Source organism: Orycteropus afer, unplaced genomic scaffold (genome assembly GCF_000298275.1).
Source record: "Orycteropus afer afer isolate SDZICR_OR568_19922 unplaced genomic scaffold, OryAfe1.0 scaffold00142, whole genome shotgun sequence".
Lineage (NCBI taxonomy): Eukaryota > Metazoa > Chordata > Mammalia > Tubulidentata > Orycteropodidae > Orycteropus > Orycteropus afer.
This window is the reverse complement of record NW_006921729.1, coordinates 7,872,962-7,893,816: the sequence shown is the minus strand read 5'-3', so window position 1 is coordinate 7,893,816 and position 20,855 is coordinate 7,872,962.

Below are 20,855 nucleotides of genomic sequence, written 5' to 3'. Positions count from 1 at the left end.
AGGACTGGTCAATCTACTTCTGTAGAGATACTGTGTTAGAAACTCAAGGATGGGTCGCTATGAGTCAGAAATGACTTGAGGGCAGTGATAGTTTTTTTTTTTTTAATGGGCAAAATAATGAATGGTGCAGGAATGATGCAAAAGAAGATGGAAGGAATACACAGCATCAGTATACCAAAAAGATTTGGTCAACATTGAACCATTTCAGGAGGTAGCATGTGCTCAAGAACTGATGGTATGGAAAGAAGATGGTATTCAAGCTTCACTGAAGACATTGGCAAGGCTCCAGGAATTGATGGAATGCCTATTGAGATGTTACAACAAATAGATGCATTGGTGGAAGTACTCATTCATTTTATGACAAGAAATTGGGAAGACAGCTACCCGGTCAACCCCCTGGAAGAGATCCACATTGTGCCCATTCCAAAGAAAGGCGATTCAACAGAATGTGGAAATTATTGAATAATAACATTAATACCATATGCAAATGTCACATGCAGGGTGGTAGAAAAGTGCTTTTATGAGCTGCCAAATCTCAGGTTAAGTCCAGTGCTGTCTAACAGAACTTTCCATGATGATGGAACTTTTCAATAAAATCTGCACTCTATAATATGACAAATTGTAAGTAGCTATTGCCCAGTTGCTATGGAAAGCATGGTTTGGGATCCCTATGCTAATGTATAATGGATGTGAGGAAGCAATACAGTGCTGGGGGACTTTGTAGTAGATGCCCAGAACTCAGTCCTCTTAATGATTTTTTTGAAGTCTCAGTCTGTGAAATGGGTGGCAATAATGCCTGTTTTCAAGAATAGTTTTGAAGATCAAAGGAGGTAAATTGTGTAGGCTTTGACAGGGCCTCACCTATCATAGGTGCTCAATCAGGGGCACTCCCTTCCCCTGCGTGTGTATTCTTGGTTCCTAGCACTTCTATATGCTGAGAAGAAGTAAAAGCTTCAACCTCGAGGAGGTGGGAGTCAGGGAACAGAGTCCATGCTTCTGGAATGAACAACCTAGAGACCACTTCCTCTTGCAAAAGTTTCCACCTCCTCAGACTCTGATTCACTCAAGAAAGTTGCACAGCTTTATGGATGCACAAGTCACATCACTCTCATTCTGAGGATAGTCAGGGGTGGGAATTTGCCTCTCCCCATAACCTCCCCACCCACTGCCTACCTTGACAATTGCTGGAACATATTAAATGCTCAGCAAATAACTGTGGGTGGTTAATCACCCAAAGTTGTTGTTATTGTTGTTAGTTGCCATCAAGTTGATTCTGACTCATGGGGACCCCGTGTGTGCAGAAGGGAGCTCTGGTAGATAGTGCCTACAGCACTTGACTGCTAACTGGAAGGCTGGCGGTTCAAACCCACCAGCCACTCCTTGGAAGGAAGATGGGGCAATCTACTTCCATAGTGATACTGCCTCTGAAACCCAAGGAGGGGTCTCTATGAGTCGGGTCCAACTCGATGGCACATAACAACAACAACAACAATGTGTGCAGAGTAGAACTGCTCCATAAGGTTTTCAAGTCTGTCACTTTTTGGAAGCAGATTGCCAGGCCTTACTTCTGAGGTGCCTCTGGATGAGTTAAAATTCCAAACCTTTGGTTAGTAGTTCAGCATTTAACCATTTGTGCCACCCAATGACTCCTCATTGTAGATGAGTGAAATCCAGGAGCCTGGAATTCGGGACCCCCCAGCCACTTCTTGGAAGGAAGATGGGCAATCTACTTCCGTAGTGATAATGCCTCAGAAACCCAAGGAGGGTTTGCTATGAGTCAGATCTGACTTGATGGTGGAGAGAGCTCTTCCTCACCAAGGAAAAGCAAGGATTTAGGAGTAGCTAGCTAGGGTTTATATCCTAGCTTTGCTGCTGTTTGGCTCTGTGATATTGGCAGTCTCAACTGTGCTCAGGGTCATGGTTTCCCATCTGTGCCTAGGTTCTCTAGAATTCTGTGACCTGAGTACATACAGGCTGAATTTGCTGGGCAGGTCCTGACACTAAACGCAGGTTTTAAATTCACATTTCTCTTCAGGTTGGGCTTTGTGAAGGCTGGTCACTTGCCTCCCACCCCCTACTCTCCTTCCCCCTTTCCCCACTGCGGGAGCCTTGCAGTTGGCTTCCTGTGGCTCCTTCCCTTCCCTGACCTCACCCAGCAAGCACTCCAGAGGGTCAAAGCAAACAGAACATGAGGGACCTGGCCAGGAAATCCAGAACAAAGGAGGGCTTCTTTTATCAGCTGTTTCCTCTTGTCAGAAGATAAATTGTGACAGTAATAACCTTTAAAATAAATAAATAAATAAATAAAGTAGAGCAGAAGGGAAATAAAGTAAGTTGTATAATAGCTTGAAGGATCCCTGATGATGCAATGGTTAAAGTGCTTGGCTGCTAACTGAAAGGATGGTGTTCAAACCCACTAGCCACTTTTGGTAGAGAGATATGGCAGTCTGCTTCTGTAAGGATTTACAGGCTTGGAAATCCAGTGGGGCAGTTCTGCTCTGTCCTGTAGGGTTGCTATGAGTCAGAATGGACTCAACAGTGATGGGTATAATAGTTTGATGAAATTGAGACAGTCATTTATTTTTCATTCAATGAGCATGTGATTAGGTACACTGAACTGTGTCCTTTTAATGGTATGGAAGACATAGACCCTGACCTGAGAGAGTTCACAGTGTAACGGAGGAGATTAACGATAAGAACCTGAACAAATTACAATATAGCATGATTATGGGCTACCCCTCCTTGGGTTTCCGAGGCAGTATCACTACGGAAGTAGGATTGCCCAACCTTCCTTTTGAGGAGTGGCTGGTGGGTTTGAACCTCCAGCCATCTGGTTAGCAGGCAAGTGCCTTAGCCACTATGCTACCAGAGCTCCCTTAATAATGTTCAATTGCCTCTGAAGGACCTTACCAATATTCACTACCACCAGTAGTGTACAGGAGTGTTCATTTCAATCTTCCTTACCAACACTCAGTGGTATTAGACTTAATTTTTCTTAGTTGTTTTCCCCCTTTTAATGTACACCAGGCTGACCCCTCTGCTCTGGGGTTGTTCCTAGCCTACTAGTTAATTTTGATCCTGCTTTGTTTAACACATGACACCACCTTTGGTTCATTGGCCACCCAGGCTTCCTGCTCCTTGGTCCATCTGCTCTGATGAGTAGCATCTGCTTTCAGTCTAGCCTGAATTCCAGATGGAAGTGGCAAGTGGTCAGGAGAACAGCTCTGCCTCCACCTGGCTGTATAACCATAGGATAGTCATTTGTCTGGGTCTCAGTTTCCCATCTGTATTGTGCCTGTTTCTAGTGGGTCAGGCCTATACCTTATTTCTGGGTTACAGGAACTCCAGGGTTCTAGCTCTTGAGTTTGGTCCCTAGGACTGAAAACTTCCATTTTAAAAAGACACTCTTGCTCTTGTCAGTGCTAACCACTGTACTAGTCTGGTTGAAATGCTTTAATCTTAGTGCACACAGTCACACATGAGTCATTTGAAGAGGTAATGTGTAGGTATGGGCTTTTATTGCTCCCATAAACTATATGACTATTTGTTTTTGTGTTTTCATTGGTGGAGATGGTCTGTGTAAGTTCTTACCCAACTAGTGAACATTTCTTGAGTAAATCAGGCCTACTTCTACCACTGCAACCACTTCCTTCTTGTTCTTCAGGTGACACCTTTCCCATTCATTCAGCAAATATTTATTGAGGCCTCTGTGCCATCCCATGCTCCAAGGCCACTTTTAGAAGGAATCAGAATAGAAGGTGGAGAGATGACGCAGGGTTGTTAGGTTAGGGTACTGTAAGTGCTTTCAAGTCAGTTTCAACTCATAGTGACCTTATGTACAACATAAGGAAACACTGCCTGGTCCTGCACCATCCTCACAATCACTGTTATGCCTGAGCCCACTGTTGCAGCCACTGTGTCAATCCATCTCATTGAGGGTCTTTCCATTTCTCACTGACCCTCTAATTTACCAAGCATGATATTCTTTCCAGAGACTGGTCCCTCCTGATAACATGACCAAAGTACGAGAGATGAAGTCGGGCCATTCTCATTTATAAGGAGCATTCCAGCTATACTTCTTCCAAGACAGGTTTGTTTGTTCTTCTGGCAGTCCACAGTATATTCAATGTTTTTCGCCAACACCATAATTCAAATGCATCAATTCTTCAGTCTTCCTCATTCCTCATTCATTATCCAGCTTTCACAAGCAAATGAGGCTATGAAAAGACAATTGCTTGGGTCAGGCGCACCTTAGTATTCAAAGTGACAGCTTTGCTCTTTGACACTTTATAGAGGCCTTTTGCAGAAGATTTGCCAAATGAAGTATATCATTTGATTTCTTGACTGCTGCTTCCATGGGCATTGATTGTGGATCCAAGTAAAATGAAATCCTTGACAATTTCAATATTTTCTCCATTTTTCATGATATTACTTATTGGTCCAGTTGTGAGAATTTTTGTTCTCTTTATGTTGAGGTATAATCCATACTGAAGGCTATAGTCATTGATCTTCAGTAAGTGCTTCAAGTCTCCTTTGCTTTCAGCAAGCAAGATTTTATCATCTGCATACTGCAGGTTGTTAATGAGTCTTCCTCCAATCCTGATGCTGTGTTCTTTGTATAGTCCAGCTTCTTGGATTATTTGCTCAGCACACAGATTCAGTAAGTATGGTGAGAGGACACAATCCTGATACATACTCTTCCTGATTTTAAGCCATGTAGTATCTCTTTGTTCTATTCAAACAACTGCCTCTTGTTCTATGACAGGTTCCTCATGAGTACAATTAAGTATTCTGGAATTCCTGTTCTTGCAATGTTATTCATAATTTGTTATGATCTACACATCAAATGCTTTTGCATAGTCAATAAAACACAGGTAAACATCTTTACTTCTTAATTAGGCTTGAATTTTGGGTAGCTCCCTGCCTGTGTATTGCTGCAACTGTTTTTGAATTATTATTATTTTTTTAAATAGAAAGTTGTCAAAAAAATGAAATGAAATGCATAAAGATTGATATCATAGGCATCAATGAGCTGAAATGAACTGGTCTTTGCCATTTTGAGCTGGAAAATCATACACTCTATTATGCCAGGAATGATAAATTGAAGAGGAATGAAATGTGAATTCATTGTCAAAAAGAACATTTTAGATCTGCCTTGAAGTACAATGCTGTCAGTGATAGGATAATATCCATACACCTACAGGCAAGACCAGTGAATACTACTATTATTCAAATTTATGCACTAACCACTGAAGTAAAAAATGAAGAAATTGAAGGTTTGTTCACCAACTTTTGCAGTCTGAAATTGCCAAGCATGCAATCCAGATGTGTTGATAGTTACCAGTGATTAGAATGGAATGGTTGAAAACAAAGAAGCATGAATAATTGGAAAATATGGCCTTGGTGATAGAAATGATGCTGGACATCTCATGTTAGAATTTTACAAGACCAACATAAATGGTGACTATACAGGTGGACTTCACCAGATGGAATACACAGGAATCAGATTGACTACATCTGTGGAAAGAGATGATGGGGAAGCTCAATAGTATCAGCCAGAACAAGGCCAGGGGCCAACCGTGGAACAGGGTATCTATTGCTTATATGAAACTTTAAATTGAAGCTGAAGAAAATTAAAACAAGTCCATGAGAGTCAAAATATGGCCCAGAGTATATCCCACCTGAATTTAGAGTCCATCTGTAGAATTGATACATTGAACATCAATGACTGAAGACCAGATAGTTGTGGGATGACATCAAGGGCATCATACATGAAGAAAGCATAAGGTAATTAAAAAGAAAGAAAAGACAAAAATAGATATGAGAAGAGACTTTGAAACTTGCTCTTGAATGGAGAGTAGTTAAAATGAACAGAAGGAATGATGAAGTAAAATAACTGAGCAGAAGATTTCAAAGGATGGCTCAAGAACACAAAGTAAAATATTATAATGAAATGTGCAAAGACATGGAGTTAGAAAATCAAAGGGGGAAGAACAGGTTCAGCATTTCTCAAAGCTGAAGAAAAAAAAAATCAAGTCTTGAGTTGCAATATTGATGGATTCTATGGGCAAAAGGGGAGCTCTGGTGGCATAGTGTCTAAGGCATTTGACTGCTAACCAGAAGGCTGGTGGTTCAAACCCACCAGCCACTCCTCAGAAGGAGGACTGGTCAATCTACTTCTGTAGAGATACTGTGTTAGAAACTCAAGGATGGGTCGCTATGAGTCAGAAATGACTTGAGGGCAGTGATAGTTTTTTTTTTTTAATGGGCAAAATAATGAATGGTGCAGGAATGATGCAAAAGAAGATGGAAGGAATACACAGCATCAGTATACCAAAAAGATTTGGTCAACATTGAACCATTTCAGGAGGTAGCATGTGCTCAAGAACTGATGGTATGGAAAGAAGATGGTATTCAAGCTTCACTGAAGACATTGGCAAGGCTCCAGGAATTGATGGAATGCCTATTGAGATGTTACAACAAATAGATGCATTGGTGGAAGTACTCATTCATTTTATGACAAGAAATTGGGAAGACAGCTACCCGGTCAACCCCCTGGAAGAGATCCACATTGTGCCCATTCCAAAGAAAGGCGATTCAACAGAATGTGGAAATTATTGAATAATAACATTAATACCATATGCAAATGTCACATGCAGGGTGGTAGAAAAGTGCTTTTATGAGCTGCCAAATCTCAGGTTAAGTCCAGTGCTGTCTAACAGAACTTTCCATGATGATGGAACTTTTCAATAAAATCTGCACTCTATAATATGACAAATTGTAAGTAGCTATTGCCCAGTTGCTATGGAAAGCATGGTTTGGGATCCCTATGCTAATGTATAATGGATGTGAGGAAGCAATACAGTGCTGGGGGACTTTGTAGTAGATGCCCAGAACTCAGTCCTCTTAATGATTTTTTTGAAGTCTCAGTCTGTGAAATGGGTGGCAATAATGCCTGTTTTCAAGAATAGTTTTGAAGATCAAAGGAGGTAAATTGTGTAGGCTTTGACAGGGCCTCACCTATCATAGGTGCTCAATCAGGGGCACTCCCTTCCCCTGCGTGTGTATTCTTGGTTCCTAGCACTTCTATATGCTGAGAAGAAGTAAAAGCTTCAACCTCGAGGAGGTGGGAGTCAGGGAACAGAGTCCATGCTTCTGGAATGAACAACCTAGAGACCACTTCCTCTTGCAAAAGTTTCCACCTCCTCAGACTCTGATTCACTCAAGAAAGTTGCACAGCTTTATGGATGCACAAGTCACATCACTCTCATTCTGAGGATAGTCAGGGGTGGGAATTTGCCTCTCCCCATAACCTCCCCACCCACTGCCTACCTTGACAATTGCTGGAACATATTAAATGCTCAGCAAATAACTGTGGGTGGTTAATCACCCAAAGTTGTTGTTATTGTTGTTAGTTGCCATCAAGTTGATTCTGACTCATGGGGACCCCGTGTGTGCAGAAGGGAGCTCTGGTAGATAGTGCCTACAGCACTTGACTGCTAACTGGAAGGCTGGCGGTTCAAACCCACCAGCCACTCCTTGGAAGGAAGATGGGGCAATCTACTTCCATAGTGATACTGCCTCTGAAACCCAAGGAGGGGTCTCTATGAGTCGGGTCCAACTCGATGGCACATAACAACAACAACAACAATGTGTGCAGAGTAGAACTGCTCCATAAGGTTTTCAAGTCTGTCACTTTTTGGAAGCAGATTGCCAGGCCTTACTTCTGAGGTGCCTCTGGATGAGTTAAAATTCCAAACCTTTGGTTAGTAGTTCAGCATTTAACCATTTGTGCCACCCAATGACTCCTCATTGTAGATGAGTGAAATCCAGGAGCCTGGAATTCGGGACCCCCCAGCCACTTCTTGGAAGGAAGATGGGCAATCTACTTCCGTAGTGATAATGCCTCAGAAACCCAAGGAGGGTTTGCTATGAGTCAGATCTGACTTGATGGTGGAGAGAGCTCTTCCTCACCAAGGAAAAGCAAGGATTTAGGAGTAGCTAGCTAGGGTTTATATCCTAGCTTTGCTGCTGTTTGGCTCTGTGATATTGGCAGTCTCAACTGTGCTCAGGGTCATGGTTTCCCATCTGTGCCTAGGTTCTCTAGAATTCTGTGACCTGAGTACATACAGGCTGAATTTGCTGGGCAGGTCCTGACACTAAACGCAGGTTTTAAATTCACATTTCTCTTCAGGTTGGGCTTTGTGAAGGCTGGTCACTTGCCTCCCACCCCCTACTCTCCTTCCCCCTTTCCCCACTGCGGGAGCCTTGCAGTTGGCTTCCTGTGGCTCCTTCCCTTCCCTGACCTCACCCAGCAAGCACTCCAGAGGGTCAAAGCAAACAGAACATGAGGGACCTGGCCAGGAAATCCAGAACAAAGGAGGGCTTCTTTTATCAGCTGTTTCCTCTTGTCAGAAGATAAATTGTGACAGTAATAACCTTTAAAATAAATAAATAAATAAATAAAGTAGAGCAGAAGGGAAATAAAGTAAGTTGTATAATAGCTTGAAGGATCCCTGATGATGCAATGGTTAAAGTGCTTGGCTGCTAACTGAAAGGATGGTGTTCAAACCCACTAGCCACTTTTGGTAGAGAGATATGGCAGTCTGCTTCTGTAAGGATTTACAGGCTTGGAAATCCAGTGGGGCAGTTCTGCTCTGTCCTGTAGGGTTGCTATGAGTCAGAATGGACTCAACAGTGATGGGTATAATAGTTTGATGAAATTGAGACAGTCATTTATTTTTCATTCAATGAGCATGTGATTAGGTACACTGAACTGTGTCCTTTTAATGGTATGGAAGACATAGACCCTGACCTGAGAGAGTTCACAGTGTAACGGAGGAGATTAACGATAAGAACCTGAACAAATTACAATATAGCATGATTATGGGCTACCCCTCCTTGGGTTTCTGAGGCAGTTTCTCTACAGAAGTAGATTGCCCAACTTCCTTCCAAGGAGTGGCTGGTGGGTTTGAACCTCCAGGCTTCTGGTTAGCAGTCAAATGCCTTAGACACTAAGCCACCAGAGCTCCCTTTTTAGTTTTTAATGGGCCAGCTGATTTTGTCTTTTTCATGACTGTGTCCTTACTGTATGAGTTATGCTGGCAGGTAGTTGGTGCTTAATAATTATTTGATGAATGAATGAATGAATGAATGGATGAGTATAGGATATTCTGGACATCCATGGAAGGGAGTTTCCTAATTTAGTATTGAAGGGTCAGTAAAAGCTTCCTGGAAGAAATGAAAGAGAGGCTTGACATCTTGAAGAAAGAGAAGTTATCAAGAGAGAGGGAGTGGGTAGGAAGTAGAAGAAAGATGGGTGTTGAAAGCAGTTGAGTTTTGCAGGTGGAGGGAGAATCAAATAGTTGAGGATGAGAGCCCTGGTCAGTACAACCTTATAAAGTTTCCTAAAACTGACCATTTTTAAAACTACGGAAAATAGCAATTTCATATAGTTCAGCAAAACACTTAAAATGTCAACAAATAGGGGCAAGGTCCCGTGGGGCCTTGTAAACCATATAAAGAGATTGAATTTTATTCTGAGAACATGGAGTGGCAACAAAGTTTTACTTTTTTTTTAATCCTCTAAAATAAAATTAGTTTTTGTAAGGAAGGTTGGGCAATCCTACTTCTGTAGTGATACTGCCTCGGAAACCCAAGGAGGGGGTCGCTATGAGTCGGGGCCGACTCGATGGCACATAACAACAACAACAACAACAACAACATGGCTATATAATTAATATATGTTATTGTTCAAAAATTTAGATTATAACAAAAATGTAAAGAAAAAAGATAATCACCATAAATATCACCACCTAGATTGCTAGAGTCAGTGATATGATGGGTCCTTCCCAGATATTTTTGTTGTTGTTGTTCAAATCTTATATATGAAGAGGGCATGAAAATTGCCCATGGCCTCTGTGTCTAATGGAGGAGGCTGTAAGTTACCATGGAAAGATTCCTTATTGTTCTGAGAGCGATCATAAAATCAGAGAGAAAGATGTAACAAGACTTTTTTTGGGCCTAATTGCTGTATCTTCTCATATATGGCCCCCTATGAGGTTGTAAGGTGGGCACATGTGTACAAGGGTCAGGAAGCCTCTGGGATGTTGAGACTTAACACTTTCTCTAAAAAGCAAAACTAAAACCAAATACTTTGGAAATTTTAATAATAGAGAAAGTTCATAAGAAAAAATGATTACCTATACTCCCACCATGCAAAATCTCAGTATTGGCATTTTGGGTATATTTACTCCCAGTCCTTTTTCTCTATATATTACATTTACATATATAGTAATAAATTTGGTTCATTTTGGGAAAATATTTATTCTGCTTCTCCTACTACTTTGGTACATATAGAGACAATAAGAAGTAATGATTTGTGTCCCCACCCCTTCTTCCTTTTCATTTTAGAATTCTAGTTTGGGCTTAATATCCCTAAGAAAGTTTGTTAAGGGATTTTAGTATCTTGAAAGAGTCCTTCACAAATATTTGATGTCATGCCCTTGACTCCAAGAAGGTCTTTCATTTCCTAAACTTGGTGGCTTGAAGCCACTTTTGTCATCTCTCTGGAATCTGTGTGGTATATTGTGTGTCTTACCTATTTTACCAAGGGTAGGCATAACTATCATTTCAGGAAGTACAATATGATCAAGAACTGATGATACTGAAAGAAGAAATCCAAGCTGCATTGTGGCATTGGCAAAAGACTAGACTCCAGGAACTGACAGAATACCAATTGTAATGTTTCAACAAACAGATGCAACACTGGAAACACTCACTCATCTATGACAAGAAATTTGGAAGACAGTGACCTGGCCAACTGACTGGAAGAGAGCCACATTGTGCCCATTCCAAAGATGATCTAGCAGAATGCAGGAATTATCAAACATTAATATCATATGCAAGTAAAATTTTGCTGAAGATAATTCAAAATCAGTTGTATATTGACAGGGAACTTCCAGAAATTCAAGATGGATTCAGAAGAGGATATGGAATGAGGGATATCATGATTGATGCCAGATGGATCTTGGTTGAAAGCAGAGAATACCAGAAACATGTTTACCTATTTTTTTTTTTTTTTTTTGACTATGCAAAGGCCTTCAATTGTATGACTCAGAAGAAGTTATGGATAACATTGTGAAGAATAGGAATTTCAGAACATCTCATTGTTCTCAAGTGGAACCTTTACATACACCAAGAGGCAGTCATTTGAACAGAACAAGGGGGTACTGCATGGTTTAAAATCAGGAAAGGTGTGCATCAGGGTTGTATCCTTTCAACATACTTATTCAATCTGTATGCTAAGCAAATAATCTGAGAAGGTAGATTATATGAAGAAGAATGTAGCATCAGTATTGGAGGAAGACTTACTAACAACTTAGATACACAGATGACACAACCTTGCTTGCTGAAAGTGAAGAGGACTTGAAGCACTCACTCATTGATGAAGACCAAATATTATAGCTTTCAGTAAGGATTACACCTCAACATAAAGAAAACAAAAATCCTTATAACTGTCCCAATAAGCAACCTCATGAGAAACAGAAAATATTGAAATTGCCAAAGATTTCATTTTATTTGGATCCACAGTCAACACCCATGGGAGCAGCAATCAAGAAATCAAAAGTATTTCATCTGGAAAATCTGCTGCAAAAGACCTCTTTAAAGTAAGAAAAAGCAAAGATATCACTTTGAGGACTAAGGTGCACCTGACCCAAGTCATGGTATTTCAATTATCTCATATCCATGTGAAAGAAGAATTGATGCATTTATGCTATTGGCAAAGAATATTGAATATATCATGAACTGCCAGAAGAAAGAACAAATATGCCTTAGAAATGAGGATGGTGAAACTTAATCTCACATACTTTGGGCGTGTTATCAAGAGGGACCACTTCATCATGCTTGTAAAGTAGAGGGTAAGTGAAAAGGAAGACCCTCAATGAGATGGATTGACACAATGGTAGCAACAATGGGCTCAAACATAGCAACAGGTGTGAGTGTGGCCCAAGACTGGGCAGTGTTTTGTTCTGTCACACAAGGAGTTGCTATGAGTCGGAACCTGCCCGACAGCACCTAACAACAATAACAAGGTACAAGTGGCATTTGTGAAGCAACAAGTCAAGTTCTGCAGCTCTTAAAAATGGTGGGTGGGCTACAAACAGCTCTTACCTACTTCTGTTTTGTGGCTGGCTTCCATGAAATGTGGATAGATGGCAAGTATGGTCACACTGTGCCAAGACCTACTGCCCAGAGCAGAGAATGAATACCTTGAAAAGATGAAGTGGATGTTTGTCTAAAGATGCTCCCATATCCCTCCTGGCTCATGCCTACTACAGCCCCCATCTTTCCTAACCCCCTTCCTCACTGTTACAGTCTGATTGCTTTTCCTTGATGGGGGGAACCCTTTGCAGTCAGGCCCAGCCCTTCCAACCCAGGTAAATTCTGTCCTGATGGGGCTCAGAGTTGGCCACACTCACTGCCATCAAGTTGGATTCTACTCATAGTGACCCCTCCTTGGGTTTCTGAGGTGACATCACTATGGAAGTAGATTGCCCTAACTTCCTTCTGAGGGGTGGTTGGTGGGTTTGAACCTCCAGCCTTCTGGTTAGCAGTCAAATGCCTTAGGCAATGTGCCACCAGAACTCCCAGAGTTGGCCATGGAGAGACAGAAATATGATAACTTGTAACATTTCACTAATCTAATGAGCACTGAATCCATTCTACCTCTGCTTCTCTATTTCTCTTGGGGACAGACTTCATTTACTGGACCTTCCCTGTTTCAATGTGAGCTAGAGGTGCCTTAAATCCCTGCCTTTTTCTAACTCCCTTCAGTTATCTTGCTTTCTATAAATTCCTTTAAATTTTATAGTACTGGAGAGGGATTTTCTTTTCAAACATACTTTTGCATATGCTTATTCTCCCAATATCAGTGACAAGCAAAAGGATGGACCTGTACCATCTGACCTGACTCCATTTTTTCAATAGCTTGCTCTCCATTGAATCATGATGTGTTGTCAGCATCTCTTTTCCCGAATGCCCCTGGGCTGCAGGCATGGGTTGCCTCTGCGGGTTAAGACCTCACCTCCCTAGCCACCAGTGTTCAAGTGGGTTTACTTACAGTCCCTTCAGTTACCTTGTGTTCCTTTCTCTGTTGTCTTGAGATGCCATGTCTTCTCACATTCACTATATCCATGGAAAAAAATTAGGGAATCCCTCTGATCTGGCAATCAGAACTCCAGCCCTGTCAATGACACCTTTGTTATTGTGGTTTTCTCTATTATTTACCATAATAAGCTGTCCAGCCTCATGATCAAAGACCCTTTTTCTCTTCATTTGATATAATAATAATGATCATCCAAAATAATAATGAAAAAAACAACAACAATAATAGCTTACATTTATTGAGTGCTTACCACATCCCAGGAACTGTTTCATGGGCTTTATATATGATCTCCTTTGTCTCTAATTACAATTTCCACTCTACAGATGAGAAAAGTTAGACACAGAAAGTTTAAATAACTTACTGAAGCACTAGAACTAATGTTTGAATCCAATCAGTAACCTAGATTGAAAGCCATTGGAATACTGTACTGTACTGTATTTAGAAATACTGTGTATCACATTGGCTTTTCCCAAAGCCTACACAAGTGGTCTCGAACATCCCAATACTGTTACTGAAGCATTGTTTGTCTTGAGGTCCTGCATGACCTCAAGTGTCCTCTTGAAGGCTCTGTGGTTGACCCTTTTTATGGTTGTTGCTATCCACATGTAGCTGCAACTACTCTTATAGGGGCTTAGAGTATGTTCTGTCAGGATCCAGATATCCTTTCTCCAGCCTGAGCAACACTCTTTGAGAATTATCTCTAATTGCAGCCCTCTGAATGTGTTCCTAATACCTTGGCCCAGCCTGAGTGTAATTCAGCAACATCCTCAGGTGCTTCTCTGGAGGAGGGAATATACCCAGGAGCTAGCTCTCTCCTTCAAAGGCTAGCATCTGTGAGGTAATCATAACCAGGTATCTGGGACAGCTATGACAGTCCTTGGGTCCAGGCATTGGTATTGTGCTCCTGCTGGCATATCTTGACCACTGTTGCATCCCTCCAAATTCTCCCTTGAATCAGCCTGCTAGGATTTCCTATAGCTTTTTTGATCCAAATGATACAAGGTAGTATTGCTGGGACAAACTTAGCTTGTCATAGGTCAATCTTGAATGGCTCTATCTATAATTTCATGGTTATTTTGACTGATGCAAATGACAGTGGTAGAAAAAATAACCCAAGTGTAGAATGAATCTGGCAGGGTGAGTTGGCCTCAATAGAAGAGGTGTGGGCTACAGTCAGTGTATAGCTTCTCTGGAATCTACACGGTCCCTGTACACCCCTGCTTTCAGAATCCTGTGCTTCTTGGGGCTTTATGATAAAATCTGAAGTAAATACTGTCACTAAGGGCCCATCTCTCTACTGTGGGATCACCTCTACCTCCATCCAATAAGCTGGTGTTAGAAGAGAATGGTATTACATTTGCCAGAATTGAGAACTAGAAACTGGGAGGCAGAGGATGAGGAACAACTGATGCAGGGAATTTAGCCCAATGGTCCCTGAAGAAGGGTGAAGAGATGGTTGGTAGAAGCATCGAAGGTCAGAGGTCAGAGGCCAAAGGCCCAACCAAGAGGAGCTAGAGCCCAGGGGCTCAGAGCTATAGCTAGCAACTGACAGGCTGAGTGAGAAGACATTCAAATGGACAGATAACCCAGGAAAAGTGCCACTCACTTATGATTTCTAAATATCAGATGGGCAAAGATGAAAACAACTTATAAAATTGAGTATTAGTGAGCACATGAAAAAACGGCACTCATATTCTGCTGGAGGAAGTAGATATTGGCACTGGTCCACAATCCTGCATCTAAATTCTCAGAGCAAGAGTGTTTTGGAATTTAGAATTTTTCAGATTTTAGAAAAGCAATAAGATGTATATACTGTACATTATATAACATTCCCTGTAGGGACTAGACAACATCCATGATCAAACACATATTTGTGTCTGCAGTGAAATATACAACTATTCATACTAAGTGGGATAAATAAAGATTAAATAGCTACATGCCAGTTCAGGTCAGGGTTTGCCACCAATTGAGTTTTTATACTAAATTTACGAAAACATTTTCAGTTTTTAGAGGTTTGTGTATAAAGGACTGCAAACCTTAAAACTGGAAGGCAAGACCTTTCTGGAAGGCAATCTGACAGTATATATTAAGAATCTTAAAATGTACATACCATTTCACCTAACAAATTTAATTATATGAATTTGTTCTAAGGAAATAATTATGATTACAAGCAGCAATTTAGTAATAAGGATGTTCATCACAGCATTGCTTTCCTTGGCAAAAATAATATATACACACACACACACACACACACACATATATATATATATATATATATATATAGAGAGAGAGAGAGAGAGGGAGAGAGAGAAACAATCTAAATGTCTAATTGGGGAGTATTTAAATAAATATAGTATATTCATTCAACAGAATATGAGATGGTCCTTAAAAATATAGTATTTGCTTATTAAGAAGGAAAGAAGCTCTGGTGGCATAGTGTCTAAGGCATTTGACTGCCACTCCTTGGAAGGAAGATTGAGCAATTGACTTCTGTAGTGATACTGCCTCAGAAACCCAAGGAGGGGTCGCTATGAGTTGGGTTCAACTCCACAGTCGAAAAGACACAGTCCCGATGTTACTAAAACACATGGCAGGCCACTAATTCAAGTCCACTAAAAGTCCCAAGGTGAGCAGAGCAGGGCAGGCTGCTGAACAATGACATGGCTACATGCAAGGTTCAAGCATGCCATAAGCTAGAGACTGTTCGCCAAGGCTTCTCTTTATATACGGGAGGCAGAACACATCCCTACTCAGCTGCTCACAGTAGATTCCACCATAGAGTTGATTACCAGTCTCATCATGGGGAATACTACATCCAGCTGCCCAGCCACTCAACCAGGCCCAGCCAAGTTGACACACAAATTTAACTACCACACATATGTGTATACACACACGCACACACACACATACACATATACATATGTTAAAACAAAGGCTTCTGCCCTCTCAATGCTCTAGTTGGAAGTAACACATACCAGTTTGGTGTACTTTTCTTCCAGATGCTTTTTTTCTGTTTGAAAATGCATAAAAACTTAAAGCAATTTTTACATTCCTGAAATCATGCTATATAAATTGTTTCATGTCTTACTTTTCTTTCCTTTGATTCTCTCATTAATGTCTTTCCATCTTTTAAGGGTATACCTTTGTTTACCTAATCCTTCTTACATTTTCAGATATTTAAATAGTTTCTAATAGAAATAAAATTATTTGCTACCTCAAACAATTATCCTCATATATATCCTTTTGTGGACATGGGCAAGCATTTATGTAGAAGAGCTACTAACTTTGATTTTTTCAATTTTCCTACAATGGACATATATTATTTAGATTATTAAAACTATTATTCCACATATGAAAAGATTCCACTAGACTTTCTAAAACCCCAAAACCACTCAGTTAGCTGCACTCTTTTCTCAAGATAAACGAGCTATTCACTAGCACCACTTTGTAAATAAATATCACATATTTTGGGGCCACACATATTTTTTTACAGATTCAGCATCCCTGAGGGGTATCTAGTTCTAGGGACAGCACACAGAAGTCAGTGCCTCCACTGTCCTTGGATGGCTCCAGCTGTCCACCTTTCGTAGACTGGTGACCTGAGGACCTTTACTTGGCAGTTGGTGATTGTTGACCACTTCTGAGAAGGCTTCAATTATTCCTCCCAGGAATGAATGGCTTCTCAGAAGGCAAGCTGGCTTCAATGCAACATTGGACCTGGTGCATTTCTTTGAGATGTAAAGGGCTGTTTACTCCAGATGGCTGGGAGCTCCTGGGATGCAGAAAGCAAGCAGAGTGGTTCTTTGGCCTGGGCCCAAGCTCTGGGCCTCTAAGCCTTCCAGTCTTTCTCTTCCTTTTGCTACTTGCAAAACACATAGCACATTTCCTCAATTTTCAGAAAAATGTTTTCCTTTTACATGTTAACATCCCTGCACAGGGAAGTGGACATTGAATGTGGGAGGTTCCTTCAGCTCACTCCTTCTGAAAGTTATTAATAAATAGATGGTGGATCATAAAGTTAGTATGATAGGGTCATAGAGTTGAAGAAACTTGAAACTCTTCTTGTTCTTACTCATCTTTACTTCGAGTTCCATCATACACGTGAACTGAAGTCCAGCTGGTCTACCAGATCAGGGGCTAGAAAATCTCACCCTTCATGAATAGAGGATGAAGAAATAATTGTTAAAATCTTATCTGAGATGTTCAGACCAGACTCAGATGGAAGGTAAATACCAAGGTCATTCATTTCTTAGGCTGCTTCGTGCCCATCCCTTCCAATAATGCTGCTGGAACCCTTCTGTGTAATTAGTGAAGGGATTAATTAATATGTGAGTGGAGTTCTTTTAACAGATATGAGTGAGTGAGTCCTCTTAAAAATGGGGTGAGAGGCAGAACCATTCAGGCTCTGACATGTTCAGCCTGAAACATCTAGTCAGAACAATCAACTTTGCATCCTCAGCCATGAACATTTATGTGCTTCTTGGGTGGACCCAGCCCCATGGAGGAAAGCAAAGATATAAGGAGGAGTTCTGATTGACTGAGCTGGACATTAGAGAAGGTGGGCTGAAAGAGACTGGAAAACAGTGATTAGAGATGCACCTATAGTAAGTGCATTTTTGGAAGGTAGAAGCCAAGTGGGTAGTGAGACTGATTGTGGAAGACTAAAGGAAACTAATGTCCATGAAGGACATACTAAGTGACAAGCATGGAGATACTGTATCCTTCAGCACATGAGGCAAATGTGCAGATCTCTCCCATTTACAGATGGCAACAGGGACTCAGAGTGGTGATTTGGCCAGGAGAAGGCCACACCATTAGAAACAAAGACTTAGGTCTGTCTGACTCCTAAGGGTTAAAGGAAAAATGATTCTTATTGCAATCTGAAATTCCCCTGTCCTTCAACTTCCTTATGTTCAGCCTTTTCCTACCAGTCCATCCTGGAAGCCATTGTTAGGATAAACTTTCTAGAACCCTGGTTCAGATTATTCCCTCCACATCTGGCCTATCACTATCTCTGCAGTTGTTTACCTGTGGTTGGAAATGTGCTCAACTTTCAAGGCCTTGTTTAAGGGACATGAAGACATTGGCCTAGATGTTCTCTGAGGTCTCTTCTAGGCCTAATTTTATGCTTCTGACTCTCAGTAGGCAAAAGATAGCACCTTGTTCCAAACCAAACTTGCTCCTCCTCTTTTTCTTACTCTCATGACTTATCCAACTCCACTCAGTTGCCCAAACAGGGCCTGGAACTCAAATTTGATGCTTCTTTTTCTCTCATTCTTGCTTACCCAGTCAGCTACAGCCTATGTATTTCTCTAACATACCCCTACCTTTCCATCCCCTACTACTACTACCCTAGTTCATCACTCACGTGGAATAATTTTCCATCTGTTCTTCCTACCCTTATTTTTGTCCTCCACCCCTTCCAACAATCTATTCTTCATGTTACATTTAAATAGTCTTTCTAAAATACAAACCTAACTATATCTGCTATTTTAAAACTCTGTCAGTGAGTCCCTCATATATAAGTTCCTTGACATAACTTACAAGAACTTCATCATCTGGCTATGACTATCTCTCTAGCTTTGTCTCCAATACCATTTCCTTTCTACTCTACCCACCCACCCCTGATTGTGTAACTTACCTACAATTTCACGAAAATGTTGGAGGCAAGAATTCATATAGTCACTGAATTCATCTGTGAAATAACTGCAACTTTTTCTCTAACTGAACTTCAATTATTGCATATGCTCCTATTTCTGCCTAGTAGTTGGAAAAAAGCAATCTCTCCAATTCAAGATCATTGTTGTCAATGCTGTTTTTAATACTCAGTCTTTTGAGTTACTACTTGGAGAACACAGAGTTCTTTCTCATCTTCCTCCTCTGCTCTATCTGGAGTGATATAAGTCTCTAAGGACATATTCATGGGGTTGAGGTCCTTACTGCTTCTGTTGACATGAACCTCATCTGCTGTCCTGCCATACCTGTGGTTGACTCATCCACACACTTGGCATAATGTGTCCCAGCACAGGCCTCTCCAGTCTGTTGGCCCTCTCAGTACTTCTTCACTGCCCTTAGGGCTTCCAGATGCATACCCATTCCTCACCAAGACCACACTGTGAGGTGCAGGGCCCATGTGCCTTATTCACTATCATCTCTCTCGGGGCACTTGGGCCTTGTCTAGGAGGCTTCCAGCCACCCTGGGCTATCCTCTGGAGGCAAGATGCCAGGTGGCTTTGATCCCTGAGTACTTCTCTTCCTATCTGAGGGTTAAATCTGCCATCCCTCATTCTCAGAACTCCGACCAGGGATCAGGTAGTAGCTGAGCTGTGGTTATAACCCCTCTGCTTCCCTTTAGCTCTCATTTTTTCGTTTTAGCTAGGAGAAAGCCATTCATCATACATTCTCTATACATTTTATGGCATAAATTTACTGCTTCTCTTTCAGTGCTCTTAGCTTTTTGGAACTCTGAATCTTTTCTCTCTCTCTAGTTCTTACAATGAGAAATGTTGAATCTCAAGTTTTCTAACACTTAACCAAGTTTTCTGTTATGGGCTCGTACATTTATACAACAAATATTTGTTGAGCATTTACTATATTCTGGAGAGTGTTCTAATCACTCTGAACAAAACAGACAAAAATTTCTGTCCTCCACCTTTAATCCAGTCAGGAAAGGTAGATAATAAACAAAATAAGGGTCAGATGGTGAAAATAAAGCACAGAAGAAGGATGGGGAGTTTCTGTGTGGAGTTGAGATTTGGAAGAAGATGGTGCCTGGCTATCAGAGAAGACATTACTGAGAAGGAATGTCTGAATGAAGAAAGGAAGGAGATGAGAGAGCTAGCTCTGTATATATCCAGGAGAAGAGCTTTTCAGACCAAGAGCACAGCAAATGCAAAGGCCCTGAGGTTTTACTGGGATTAATGTGTTTGAGGTGCATTGAAAAGATCATTGTAGTTGTACTGCTGTGAGTAAATAGGAGATGAAGTCCAAGAGGTAGTTGAGAGTGGGGGTTAGGAAGCAGATGATGTAGAGCTTTGTAGGTCATTGTAAGGACTTGAGATTTTACTCAGAGTAAGAAAACCTTTGGCTATAGGAGAGATATGATTTAACAAGTTTAACAGGATTTTGCCATTATAAGGGAAGAAACTAAGGGAAACAAGGAAAGAAACAAGGAGACAAATAAAGGCTATAGTGATACAGTTGACTTCCAGTAAGATGGAGGAATAGGCAGACAAGCTCCACAGACTCACTTCAACAAAGAAAAGAGAAACCAATTGACAGAGATACAGAAGATAATCCCGGAGCCCTGAGCTTTGAAAGGAAGTATACAGAAGTGGATTAGGCACCAACTAGTGGAAAACCTGAACAAAAACAATGAGTATGGAGATAGTTGGAGCAGTGGACTGTCAGCTAAACTGACACGACTAATAGCCTGAATATTTCCAATTGTGCTGGGACCTGAGAATTGATGTAAAGATCAGCTTTGGTCACCAAGGGCTGTAGGGACAACTGCACTGGTGGCCTATGTAAAGCTGAGTTACCCAGACACCAAGACACGGAGTTGTTTTAGAGCAGCAGTTTATTGGCGCTCCCGGGTGAGGTTCTCATGCCCTAACAGGAGGGCTAGAGAAGTCGCACCCCCGGGCAGGGGGCATGGATTTTTATAGACACAGAGAGGACTTGTTTG